This window comes from Schistocerca serialis, chromosome 2 (assembly GCF_023864345.2).
Source record: "Schistocerca serialis cubense isolate TAMUIC-IGC-003099 chromosome 2, iqSchSeri2.2, whole genome shotgun sequence".
Lineage (NCBI taxonomy): Eukaryota > Metazoa > Arthropoda > Insecta > Orthoptera > Acrididae > Schistocerca > Schistocerca serialis.
The window spans coordinates 154,554,918-154,570,163 of NC_064639.1; positions in this window are offsets into that span (position 1 = coordinate 154,554,918).

The window sequence follows — 15,246 nt, forward strand, 5'->3', positions numbered from 1 at the left end:
CGCAATAATCGTTGTTTCATGTATCATACGTTTCTTTCATGGCAGCTGCACACCTAATCGATATCGAGGGTAACATGTTGCCATTATGCAGTAGGACCCACTGGAGACTTACTTTGGACAAACTGATGAACAACATCCACTGATCACTTTTGTAGTCAATGTCCACAGCTGCGATTAGTCCCTGATCATCCCTAAAAATTCTAAGTTCTTTACCACTATCGAAAAATGGAGGGAATGGCATATGGTAGTTACCGAACGCAGTCACATTTATCACCTTATCAAGACAATTCCATTATTGTAGTCTTGACGCCAACAGTTCAGCTTTATCTTTCGGCAAACGCAGAAGATGTGCAATCAGAAGGTGTGCTACCAGCGAGAGCAAATCATGGAGTCATGTTCTATGATATGCGCTCTCTGGTAGCACTCCGTATCTTGCACTGCTCCACCGCGGTGCTCGGAGACACAGCACCAAGTTACACCAGAATATGGTCGCATAAAAGCCCGCAACCGGTCGTGTCCTAAATGAAATAACCTTACAACTGTAGGGGTATTTTCAACCTCTGGGACAGGAATTACAATGACCACACGCACTAACTACACTTCAGTAACACCTTTCAGCACACAAACAGAACACAGCTAGGAATTGCACTTCGATGGAACCTGCTCCGCTCCTCCCATTCTCTTCCCCTTCCCCATTCTGCTAGGACCGCAGGATAAAAATAGCGACAAAATTCACACAGCTGTTTTTCCCAGAAACTTCATCACTCTGTCTAGCATCAACGTGATTTCTATGCCTATATGGGAAGATACTGTCAATGAATGCTAATAAAATATAATTAAATGCATCTCCTTTAATTTGGAAACGTGAGCTAATTGGAATTTTTCATTGTCGTCTTTGTTACCAGCGTGGCCAGTGTAGTTAACAAACATTTATGTCACTCCAGTTACATATCCTCTAATGAATGGCAAGTTGGTGTTGGTATGAGGTTTGGAAGGGAAGGAACCTGTTAGCACCAGCGCTGTCAGGAATAGAGGAAGTTCATAATCGTGCTGAGATGATAGGCATAGAGTGTCAGTCGTGGTGCCATGCTTATAGCCTGCGAATGAGTCCTGTCAGCACAAGTGGAGAAGTATGCGCCTATAGCAATTCATCTTGTTAAGGTGAATCAAAGCTTCATTGACCAGTAATCCATTGTTGCTCCTCCGATTAAAATATGTGCTCAATTTACAGACATTTTCGTTAATACACCCACACGTGCAACCACTGCAGAGCAGCGCACGCTTAGTACAGACTTCGGTAGTAATCCAACCAATATGACTCCAGTCCTTTCAGTCCTCAAGAGGTGTCACTATGCAGACCATATTGAGAATACGGGGCCATTTTCATCGGGGGATTTAATCAAGTACTATTAATATAGTCACTGATTTAATGTCATACGTTCAGTTAATGTCGATAAATTGTTATTTAGGGATGCAGTACGTTTAGTACCACATTACTTTCCTTGTGTGCAGTCTTGTTCTCATCTTACCATTGTGAATCTAAAATACAGAAAGTTTGAAAACGTGCTTGAAAATAACGTTGTCTTCTCCATAAGGCTGCACCGAGTAGGGTTTTTTCCTTGCATATCGTCAACTGGGATTAGATACTTTTATTTTCAGGGCTTAAGAGTATTCACAAATAATTTAGAAATTGGTATGGTCATGGCAATTATGGTGACCGACAAACTAAATATACAATGAAAGAAAATATTTTATGGGAAGCATTTCTGATGTGTTGTTCTAGAGAAAGACAAGTTAGAGATTATAGTTTCATGTTATGTTTCATTTCTCCGCATAACACATGAACGATTTTTTAAGGTATCAAATTCCCATATTTAAAATAGCTTCACCCGTCTGATTAGTTTAGAAATGAGTTAATTTAATAAATATTTGACATTAAGCATATGAGGGAGATTAAGTAGAGAAAACGTTTCAATGTATGCTGAAAGTTGGTAGGCAATCGCTAATTATTCTCGTTTTTAAACACTATGTGAATATGTACCGGTAATTTAGCTTCCTGGTGCTGAAGTGCACTGCACGACCAGCGAAAACATGAATATTTCTCCTTTCATTATTCTGTGCGCGGGGTGAGCTAGAAAAAGTTCCAAATACATTTGAATTTATGTTTGAAGTTTATTGGAAGGTGCTAAGTGCTGCCATTCTCATAAAATGGTTAATATGGTCTGGGTATTTCCTCACTGTCAGTTATACTGCCTCAGGGATAACGCAGGGCTGCTAACCGTAATATCAGTCTTACTACGTTAAACTTTTAACGTAAGATGACGCCTGTAAATGAACAGTTTAGACGCATTTTAAAGCATTAAATTCAGTCGATAGCTATGCGAAATATTGAAAATGAAGTTTGAGTTGTCCCTGGAAGCCGTTAATTAGGCAACCTGCAACTTGTTTGTGTTGTTGGGCAAACACCAATGCGAAGAATATGTAAAAAATTATTGAACGCATGTGAATTTGTGCTCGTAAAATAATAGTAATGTAATATAAAACAAAAGTTTTATCATGTCTTCTTGAATAATGAGATTCTCTTCAAACGTTCGGTGTTACTGATCACCCTGTAGACATTAATACGTCTGCTTGTATTTTGGCTATATGAACTGGACCATACGTAATAGTTTAGACAACCGCTGCCCCTGAATATCAATGAATATCACATTTATGCTCTTAATGCCTTTATTATTATAACGCACTCCTATGACAACTTTAGGAGAGGCTTTATATGAATTCAGGTTGAAGAGGATGGTCCGCATTTATCGCTGGTGTTGTCATCAACTATTTTGTCAAGTCTTCGAAGGAATTACTTGAAATACGTATTCACGACATCTAGGTAATAATGGCTCTAGTGTGGCAACATCCACATCCTGAAATGTCTGTACATGAGTTGTAAATGAGACCTGAAGATGGCATACTGAATTGAGGAAACTGGTTGTGAAAATTATGTAAAGTAACTTCTCAAAACAAACGGCTGTTTGTCGATTTTACTTGTGAAGTATTTCACCAGCCGATGTCCTCTACATCTACATCTACATCCATACTCCGCAAGCAACCTGACGGTGTGTGGCCGAGGGTACCTTGAGTACCTCTATCGGTTCTCCCTTCTATTCCAGTCTCGTATTGTTCGTGGAAAGAAGGATAGTCGGTATGCCTCTGTGTGGGCTCTAATGTGTCTGATTTTATCCTCATGGTCTCTTCGCGAGATATACGTAGGAGGGAGCGATATACTGCTTGACCCCTCGGTGAAGGTATGTTCTCGAAACTTCAACAAAAGCCTGTACCGTGCTGCTTCCACAGTGGATCAACAGAGAGTTGTATCTGAACATTGGTTGTTTTCGAGAAACAGTAGTAGTTTTCCCTGTCTTTGGTTCGGTTGCGTCATTTTCTTTCACGCATATCGTCAAGTAGAAAAATAATACAGCAATGTATTATCCAGTGCACATTGTTTACATTTGGTACACCACATGACTGAGGTCATTGACCTATCTGTGCTGTCACAAGCCAGTGATATCTTCACCCTCACCACTGATGTACTCGCTCTTAACAGAGATATCATCTTTCTTATCAATGACATCACAGTGCTATATCCCTCCCTACTCCAGTCAATCGTAGCGTAGTATAAAAACGAAGGAACTTATCAAAATGCCAGATGCATATTACGTGATTACGTAACATGCTGTAACACCCTATGAGGCCAATGCTCGCAGAATGTACAATACAAATTCACCACCCGCATCACCCCCTAACCAAACCACCTTAATACATTTGTCAGCAGATACCCTATGTCCTCAGCAGCACACCAGCTGTTCGTGATGTCGGTTCGTCGTTGCCATAGGCGTCATAGGCGTGGGCCTCCCGTTCGTAAATCTATTGATAGTGTGTTGGTGACTACATTGACTAAAGGTGGAGCTGAAGTTATTTTGCAGGGAGCATCGTCGTTTGTCCATTGTGTCTTGAACTTTACTCAGACAAAAGTGATGGCGTGCAACATGGGAATGATTGGATAACTGCTGCTATAGTACGTTGCTCGGGTCCTAAAAATGGTTCCCAGAGTTTCAACAGTTGTGATGTGATTGCTTATCGGACATTTCAGATTGGAGAGGTATAGAACAAAGATATGGGTCGTTCATATTTCATATCTACTATGCCTTCGCTTTGAGCACTAGGAATCGTCCTAAGATGAATGAGTCTGAGAGAGTTTCCCCTTGGTTTAAAGATGATTCAGACTGGCGATGTAACATTTTACTATAATAATAAAGGCAAATTAAACTACACTCCTGGAAATGGAAAAAAGAACACATTGACACCGGTGTGTCAGACCCACCATACTTGCTCAGGACACTGCGAGAGGGCTGTACAAGCAATGATCACACGCACGGCACAGCGGACACACCAGGAACCGCGGTGTTGGCCGTCGAATGGCGCTAGCTGCGCAGCATTTGTGCACCGCCGCCGTCAGTGTCAGCCAGTTTTCCGTGGCATACGGAGCTCCATCGCAGTCTTTAACACTGGTAGCATGCCGCGACAGCGTGGACGTGAACCGTATGTGCAGTTGACGGACTTTGTGCGAGGGCGTATAGTGGGCATGCGGGAGGCCGGGTGGACGTACCGCCGAAATGCTCAACACGTGGGGCGTGAGGTCTCCACAGTACATCGATGTTGTCGCCAGTGGTCGGCGGAAGGTGCACGTGCCCGTCGACCTGGGACCGGACCGCAGCGACGCACGGATGCACGCCAAGACCGTAGGATCCTATGCAGTGCCGTAGGGGACCGCACCGCCACTTCCCAGCAAATTAGGGACACTGTTGCTCCTGGGGTATCGGCGAGGACCATTCGCAACCGTCTCCATGAAGCTGGGCTACGGTCCCGCACACCGTTAGGCCGTCTTCCGCTCACGCCCCAACATCATGCAGCCCGCCTCCAGTGGTGTCGCGACAGGCGTGAATGGAGGGACGAATGGAGACGTGTCGTCTTCAGCGATGAGAGTCGCTTCTGCCTTGGTGCCAATGATGGTCGTATGCGTGTTTGCCGCCGTGCAGGTGAGCGCCACAATCAGGACTGCATACGACCGAGGCACACAGGGCCAACACCCGGCATCATGGTGTGGGGAGCGATCTCCTACACTGGCCGTACACCACTGGTGATCGTCGAGGGGACACTGAATAGTGCACGGTACATCCAAACCGTCATCGAACCCATCTTTCTACCATTCCTAGACCGGCAAGGGAACTTGCTGTTCCAACAGGACAATGCACGTCCGCATGTATCCCGTGCCACCCAACGTGCTCTAGAAGGTGTAAGTCAACTACCCTGGCCAGCAAGATCTCCAGATCAGTCCCCCATTGAGCATGTTTGGGACTGGATGAAGCGTCGTCTCACGCGGTCTGCACGTCCAGCACGAACGCTGGTCCAACTGAGGCGCCAGGTGGAAATTGCATGGCAAGCCGTTCCACAGGACTACATCCAGCATCTCTACGATCGTCTCCATGGGAGAATAGCAGCCTGCATTGCTGCAAAAGGTGGATATACACTGTACTAGTGCCGACATTGTGCATGCTCTGTTGCCTGTGTCTATGTGCCTGTGGTTCTGTCAGTGTGATCATGTGATGTATCTGACCCCAGGAATGTGTCAATAAAGTTTCCCCTTCCTGGGACAATGAATTCACGGTGTTCTTATTTCAATTTCCAGGAGTGTATATATTGATCGTGCCAGAATCCGATAAGCGATTTCTTTGCTTTTGTAGCATCTCTGGAACAGTGGTTTCTCTGGGTCCCATGGTTATCAACACAGTATCCTGATGTCACGGTGTATATGCTGACAAATGTATTAAGGTGCTTTGGTTATGAGCTTGTAGATGGTAAATTCATCTTGTACATTCTGTGAGCATTGGCTTCGGAGGATGTTACAGCATGCTATCCCTCCCTTCTCCAGCCAGTCACACCCTAGTATGAAAAAGAGGGAACTTATCAAAATCCAAATTGCACATATTTGAGTGATGCCTGGAAACTGAAGGGATGGGTGAAAATTCGTGATTTCCAGCAACATTGTGGTATCCAATGGTCCAAGTTCAGTATCACATATTGCTTCCCTTTCTTTCCCCATTTTGTGTTCCTTATAAACGTATTCACCAGCCGCGTCAACGCGTCGGACAAGACTGGTTTGCCAAGTGGGAGAGAGACAGAGAGAGATAGAGAGAGAAAGAGATAGAGAGAGAGAGAGAGAGCGAAAGAAAGAGAGAGAGAGGGGGGTGGGGGACAGAAGACACATGATAACTTGCTAATGCTATGTTACATGAAGCGCAAATTAGAGGCGAAATTGAAATGGAAAGAATAATTTCGACACAAAATGTTTTAAAACAACTAATTTCTTCCTACAGTGTTCATCACTATCCGAGCAGTTATGATGCTTCACTAAATTTACATCAGGATAATGAGAGCATCAATATGTCAGTTCACACATTAGTAACAAATTGCATTTCTCACACACATTTTTCGGGTATTTACTTTCTTACTGTAAAAACGATCAGTATATTTTTGCGTTAGTGACCCCAAGTCATTGTATTTACCTCATCCAAAAATATCAAACATTTTTCGTGTTTTACTGATAAAACAGGTTTATGTAGTTTAATTGTAGAAACAACACACTGCGTTATACGAATTACAAAGCGTACAGTAATTTTTACTTCCTGATCCAGTGGAGCGTTAGTGTAATTTAAGGGTTGAGTGGAAGAAAGTGCTAACGCTCAGTTGCTTAAAGATTAGACTGATAACTTCGTGTGTAGTGTTTTCGAATGTACCACTTTCTGATAAGTAGTAGTTCACTAGACTGCGTTGTCTATTATATAGATAGTTTTGTCTTATTGTGTTTATGTTTCTGTCTTTCAGTTGAAACATTTACCTTGCAATGTCTCAAAATAAACCCTTTGGGGTTATCACTTTCTTCCACTCACCTCTTCAGTTGCCCGTAGTTAACCAATAAACAGAAAATTGTTTTATACCTTTTGCTCTGTGCATTAGGCATCGAGACCTGGTCTCGAGAGCATACATTCTTGCTTGTTGGTCAAAAATCCTGTGAGAAGTTCACCATTAAGTTCGTCGCTAATGAAGCCAACCTGTTCTTTATTTTCCAGTGGAATATTGTATCTGTTATTTGCTTGGAATCAAGAAGTTTCTCGCCTTGTGTGAGCATCACTCCTGTTATCCTAATAGATACTAGGGGCTTTAATGTGACAGATTAGACAGTTGTACGTGATTTGGCAGAAACGTATTTGATACGTATCCAAAGAGGAAGCCAATAAGAAATTTTCTTGAACCATCCAGAATCGCCATTTCAGCTGCAACAAATTACATTCCTTTCGAAATTTGATTTGACAGCTAGTGCCGCTGCCTCACGTCCCTACTAGAGGTTACTAGTCTTAAATCCCACGTCTTTTGCACGCTTTGTGTGGTGTTTACAAACATACAATTATTAATCAGTTTGAAAAAGCTCTTCTAAAGATCATTGCTTGCACTCATCCATTTGTGTACATTAATCTCAGTGTACGGCTACACCCACCAAGCTTACCTAAACAGTAGACTTCAATGGAACTGTTCTTTAAAAAAAACTATTATCCGAACAGTGTTTCTAATTTCTGTATCGATGGACACAGTTTTGTCATCATACGAGGTCGAAAATAACGTTTTGCTTCCTTGCTAGGGAAAGCTAAAAATATTTTTTTTTTCCAAACAGAGGGGCAAATCAAAATATGAATCATGATTTGGATATCCAAGATACGGTTTTAAAATATACCATTAGTCAGAATCGCCTGACTATTCAAAAATTCAAAATTCAAAATTAGACAGTAGAAGATCCTACAACATCGTCCAGCTGTATGGCGTATTCACATGGAGATATATCAAGTAAGATTTGAAAATATTGTCATCTTAATCGACCATGAATCTTTTGCTGGTAACTGCTTGTCTGCAAGAACAATGGACAATAAGTCGTCTCTAGTGCCTCCTTCAACAAACTGGAATTATTCGCTATCAGTAAGAAGCTGCAGTTGTGCTTTGGTAACTTTTAGCAGAACATCCAATCCCAAGGCAGGTGATGTAATGCAACGCACTAGATCCTCTTCATCTGTCTTAAAGGATAGAACGAAAATGTTTTCACCAGCAAGGAGCAGCACGTTATTTGTCAAATATAAATCGGTATATTCTACAAGTGTTTTACATCTGAGTACATTCTGTGCATTGCCATCTCTTTCGTAGTCAGCCTGTGCTAGTGTTATATATCTTAATTTTTTGTTGACAGCAGACGATATTCCAATAAAATCTTAACGTTGCTGCCATATCAACATGGAAAAATATCCCGTGCTTTCACTAAATGAAACTCACGTTCAGAAGGCAAAGTGTTCTCATTACCGTGAGTTCATCAGATGTTATGTAAGATGCACATTTTTCAAGGGACGATACCAACAAGCTAAGTGGAATCGATAACTATAGAGTCTGTACTGCATCTCTCCTCTTGGTGCGTTTAAGAAAGACTGTTTTAAAAGATTTATATTTTGGTATATTAATGCAGTAAGAAAATTGGAACCTGAATTACATCTAATTTCTTCATTACCAACTGTTGTTCTTTGTTCCCAAATGTAGTGATCAACAAACGTCCGTCATATTTGCTCAGACTGAGGAACACGACAGGTACTCTTCAGCGAGATCTGTAATTCACACTGCAACCGGGATCCACTGCCGCTCGAGTGCAGACTGGTGAAATGACAGTGGTCTCAGTATTTCACATCGCCTTCCTAAAAACGTTTGTTGCAAATATGACAGACCTCTGCCAGGCGGAAAGATAAATCTTTTTGGTGCTTATTTCCATCTTTTTTTGTTTTGAAATAAAAACCGATTGATACTCCCAGCGACTGCATAGAGGTGCTCAGTGACCCATTCCATGTAATTGCTGCATCTGTACAATTTAAATCATAATATTTTTGGTCATAGCCACAGGATATGTAGTAGACAACAGTTAATAGTTTATGCAGATGTAGCTGATCAGAATACGAATGAGAGTCACTGGTAGGACTGTAAGCAGCAACTTGTTCCAGCACGAATCCCATACCAGCATTAACTGCAAAAGGGAGTTCGATTTTGTTGCTGAACATTGTAAATTTTATTTACTCGTTTTTCCATTAGGCAGTGGACTAGTGAGCAGTTTACACAGTGCACCTTCATGTAAAAGTGCATATGACTTTTCATTCGAATGCAAATAGCACAGACAGCATTCACTACAGCAATATACCAATAAGAAAGAGTAATGTTACTCCATACCAATTTCGACAAATTTTTGATGTAAGAAGGTAGGCGTATATCTGAGCAACAATAGATTTACATGTTTCTCATGATGGAGTTTTGTCATAGGTAGCAGCAGAATCTGAATTACTTGTTATCTCTCTAATAATCTGAAGCCATCAGCTCATAATCTGTATATTTGATGCTGTGGATATTTACAGAAAAGTCTTAAATTTGTTTTTTGAAAAGATGGAAATCTGTTGACTCTGCAGGGAACATTATTTTGGCCGAGTTTTATTTCTTTACATAAAGTAAAAACTGAGACCGTCATTGTTTCATCCTTTTTGACTTAATGTATATTACCGCAGTTTTATCTGTTCAGATGTTCTCCTGCATAAAAGCCCTAATTTCATTGACGTTAACTCACAGAGGAAGAAATTTTCTTCACGGCCCAGCTGGAGTTTGCCTTAACCACTTAGCAATGATTTTAATCGAGACCAGTCATCAGTAATTTCGGCCTGAAATTCGCATTCATTGTACTCACCTGATATGTGAAAGATTGATCCGATGAGGATGTGTAATTAGATGGAGTTTTTGTTTCGAAAATGTAAAAATAGGTATTCAAGAAGTGACTAGTCTCCTTAAATCAAAAACCATCACATAAGTACATATTCGACGTTTAAATGCAGACTTGACAGCAAGCTGTTTGAGATGATCTATGTAAACACATTTTGCTGCTAGTTAGTCCACTGTTGTAAACATAATAAAGTCTCAACCTACTGAGGTCTTCTACCGCTGCAGATCCTCAGCTGCTACTGCTGCATGCAGATATTTGCTGCTCGATCTCAGAGAGTATAATAGATAGCAAAGTGTCCACCGCTTAATAAGGAGGAGGGTACTAGATCGCAGATTCTCTGCTGTTGCTCGCAGATTACGAAAAACCCGTCTGGTTTGCATTCACAGATACGAAACATTTATAACAAATGATTGAATTATAGAGTGAGTAAGGAGAAGAACGAGTTGTAGAGAGTTGCTGCACAAGTCGAATTTCACAGTATTTTTATAGGAAACGACTCTGCTCACTCCACCTTCTTGCATAAACTGCAACATTATAAAAATACATACATGAATAGAATGTCAGATATAATGTTGTTGACAATAAAATATAAAAATGACTTTCATGAGTTGTCAGTGACGTAATGTTATTGATGTTAAATATGTATTAGTCCGATTTACATTTTTGGTTGCACAGGAGTTAAAATGATGTTGACAGTTGAAGCTCTTTAAATGAAACAACAATTTCACTGTTACCAGTCACCGTTTTGGAAATATATAAAACGGTGACTGGTAACAGTGAAATTGTTGTTTCATTTAATGTCAGTAACAGTCACGGTAAAGCCTAACCTAAAAATGTTCGCATTTAAAGTTGAAGCTCTGCTTGCATACTCAAACCTGCCTCCTGAGCTAGAAGGTTGTGGAATAAGGATTGCCTGAAGTTTCTTATTTAGCGTGCGAATCCCTCCTAAGCATGGCACGTGTCTGTGCATTCTCATTCTCGGAATTATTTGGTGTGAAGTGTCTGCTCATCACGTTTCCCGTGAGTTTCCAGTTTCCATTCTACCTCATGCCCCAGTTTTCTCTAAGAACAGAAACAGATAAGCTTAATCCACGTCTCTGTGCCTCAGTTTTGCTGTAAAACAACCATTTCGGATTAATTTTCCATTCTTTAAGGCGCTTGAGTAAATCTCTGAGAAGATATGGTGCTATTTCACTCAGCTGCTGCTCGCAAGGAAGCCCTCAGTCACAAGTCGCCGCCTGCAGCCTCAAGCAGACAAAGTGTAATGCGTTAACGCTTGAAAATAATCGTGAAAAACCAGATCAAAGCATCAATATTTATTCTTATTATATGCGAAGCGCACGAAATCGACATGAATGGGGTGTTCAGACGTTACACAAGGAATTCTAGAGACAGTGACTTTACCAAGTTAGTGTACAAAAAGTTGTGATATCAAGAGTGTCATAAATGAAGGACACACTATTAGAGTGTTCTCAAAAACAAATGAATGTAGTAATTCATTTCCTGGGTAATTTTGGTCATCAGCTGATTATCGTTCCCAATGGCGTATGCAGCCCAGAATCCGGTATTTAAGATGCCTAACCTGAGCTGTATTGTCGGTTTTTTTTTTTTTTTTTTTTTTTTTTTTTTTTTTTTTTTTTTTTTTTTTTTTTTTTTTTGCGTGTTAAGCTAGTAAGGGTGTGTGAAGCAGTGGTACAGACAGCAGATAATTTCATTCTGCTAACATACTACGCACCATCAAACACACTGTTGACTGCGCAGCAACAACGTAAGATCTACATTGCATCACATAGTTATTGCACGAAAGGATGCAGTCAGCGTAATGGCATTCATCAAATGAAATTATCAACATTAGCCTAACGAAAAGATTTTTCTTCACGTTTCGGTTTTTATAAAATATGTAAGGGAAACAGAACAGTGTAAATGGACTACAGAAAATTTTAAAAAGGTCAAACAAGCTTTTGGTTCTGGTTTATCAATTAAAAATAGCGCCGAAAATTTTAAACTACCTCGCAGCAAAGTGCAGAACAGATTAAAGAGTGGAAGTCAATGATCCAAAGATAAGCCCTATTTTGTATCACTTTGCAGTCGAACGAAACCATTTACTGATCGTCCTGTAAACTAACCATATTCTTTTTTACGTTTCAGACGGGGTATAGAATGGACTGCAGAAGATCTACCAATGAAGAAACAGGTTATTACTGGAGGTTTATCGATTAAAAAGGCTGTCGATTATTTTGAAGTACCTCATACCTCACTTCAAATCAGTCTAGATTGTGGAAATGAATCGTGCCTGACCTTAGAAATGAAATACGCGCTCCATGTAACTGTCACCAGCAGTCGAGTCAGCAAAATGATTGTGCTTAGGGATTTTAAGACAATGGAACAATGGAGTACAATAGTCGCAAACTTCAAAACGTATCGGTAGTCAGTGCTGGGCGACGTTTCAGGTGTTGTAAAGAGCAATGTTATTGGACAGTGGATGATTGGAAACGAGTGATATGGAGTGGTGAGCATTACTCATCAATGAAATACAGAGATGACGGTTTTATGCTATGAGGGTGTTTTTCATAGTTAGGGTGTGACCTTCTTGCTGCACTTGTGGAAACGTGAAGTGGGGAAGGATACGAAGACATTTTACAGCGTTGTGTACTGCAAACAGCAGAGGATCAGTTAGGAGACAATGATTTATATGAACATGACAATACACCCCGTCACATAGTAGCGTATGTGAGACTGTGGTTTCCGGAGAGTAACACTCTTGAAATCGACTGGCTTGCCCAAAGCCTTACTTCTACATCTACATCTACATCTACATCTATACTCCGCGAGCCACCTTACGGTGTGTGGCGGAGGGTACTTATTGTACCACTATCTGATCCCCCCTTCCCTGTTCCATTCACGAATTGTGCGTGGGAAGAACGACTGCTTGTAAGTCTCCGTATTTGCTCTAATTTCTTGGATCTTTTCGTTGTGATCATTACGCGAGATATATGTGGGCGGTAGTAATATGTTGCCCATCTCTTCCCGGAATGTGCTCTCTCGTAATTTCGATAATAAACCTCTCCGTATTGCGTAACGCCTTTCTTGAAGTGTCCGCCACTGGAGCTTGTTCAGCATCTCCGTAACGCTCTCGCGCTGACTAAATGTCCCCATGACGAATCGCGCTGCTTTTCGCTGGATCATGTCTATCTCTTCTATTAATCCAACCTGGTAAGGGTCCCATACTGATGAGCAATACTCAAGAATCGGACGAACAAGCGTTTTGTAAGCTACTTCTTTCGTCGATGAGTCACATTTTCTTAGAATTCTTCCTATGAATCTCAACCTGGCGCCTGCTTTTCCCACTATTTGTTTTATGTGATCATTCCACTTCAGATCGCTCCGGATAGTAACTCCTAAGTATTTTACGGTCGTTACCGCTTCCAATGATTTACCACCTATGGCATAATCGTACTGGAATGGATTTCTGCCCCTATGTATGCGCATTATATTACATTTATCTACGTTTAGGGAAAGCTGCCAGCGGTCGCACCATGCATTAATCCTCTGCAGGTCCTCCTGGAGTACGTACGAGTCTTCTGATGTTGCTACTTTCTTGTAGACAACCGTGTCATCTGCAAATAGCCTCAGGGAGCTACCGATGTTGTCAACTAAGTCATTTATGTATATTGTAAACAATAAAGGTCCTATCACGCTTCCCTGCGGTACTCCCGAAATTACCTCTACATCTGCAGATTTTGAACCGTTAAGAATGACATGTTGTGTTCTTTCTTCTAGGAAATCCTGAATCCAATCACAAACCTGGTCCGATATTCCGTAAGCTCGTATTTTTTTCACTAAACGTAAGTGCGGAACCGTATCAAATGCCTTCCTGAAGTCCAGGAATACGGCATCAATCTGCTCGCCAGTGTCTACGGCACTGTGAATTTCTTGGGCAAATAGGGCGAGCAGAGTTCCACATGATCTCTGTTTGCGGAATCCATGTTGGTTATGATGAAGGAGATTTGTATTATCTAGGAACGTCATAATACGAGAACACAAAACATGTTCCATTATTCTACAACAGATTGACGTAAGCGAAATAGGCCTATAATTATTCGCATCTGATTTATGACCCTTCTTGAAAATGGGAACGACCTGCGCTTTCTTCCAGTCGCTAGGTACTTTACGTTCTTCCAGCGATCTACGATAAATTGCTGATAGAAAGGGGGCAAGTTCTTTAGCATAATCACTGTAGAATCTTAAGGGTATCTGGTCTGGTCCGGATGCTTTTCCGCTACTAAGTGATAGCAGTTGTTATTCAATTCCGATATCGTTTATTTCAATATTTTCCATTTTGGCGTCCGTGCGACGGCTGAAGTCAGGGACCGTGTTACGATTTTCCGCAGTGAAACAGTTTCGGAACACTGAATTCAGTATTTCTGCCTTTCTTCGGTCGTCCTCTGTTTCGGTGCCATCGTGGTCAACGAGTGACTGAATAGGGGATTTAGATCCGCTTACCGATTTTACATATGACCAAAACTTTTTAGGGTTCTTGTTTAGATTGTTTGCCAATGTTTTATGTTCGAATTCGTTGAATGCTTCTCTTATTGCTCTCTTTACGCTCTTTTTCGCTTCGTTCAGCTTTTCCTTATCAGCTATGATTCGACTACTCTTAAACCTATGATGAAGCTTTCTTTGTTTCCGTGGTACCTTTCGTACATGATTGTTATACCACGGTGGATCTTTCCCCTCGCTTTGGACCTTAGTCGGTACGAACTTATCTAAGGCGTACTGGACGATGTTCCTGAATTTTTTCCATTTTTGTTCCACATCCTCTTCCTCAGAAATGAGCGTTTGATGGTGGTCACTCAGATATTCTGCGATTTGTGCCCTATCACTCTTGTTAAGCAAATATATTTTCCTTCCTTTCTTGGCATTTCTTATTACACTTGTAGTCATTGATGCAACCACTGACTTATGATCACTGATACCCTCTTCTACATTCACGGAGTCGAAAAGTTCCGGTCTATTTGTTGCTATGAGGTCTAAAACGTTAGCTTCACGAGTTGGTTCTCTAACTATCTGCTCGAAGTAATTCTCGGACAAGGCAGTCAGGATAATGTCACAAGAGTCTCTGTCCCTGGCTCCAGTTCTGATTGTGTCACTATCCCATTCTATACCTGGTAGATTGAAGTCTCCCCCTATTACAATAGTTTGATCACGAAACTTCTTCACGACGTTCTGCAGGTTCTCTCTGAGGCGCTCAACTACTACGGTTGCTGATGCAGGTGGTCTATAGAAGCATCCGACTATCATATCTGACCCACCTTTGATACTTAACTTAACCCAGATTATTTCACATTCGC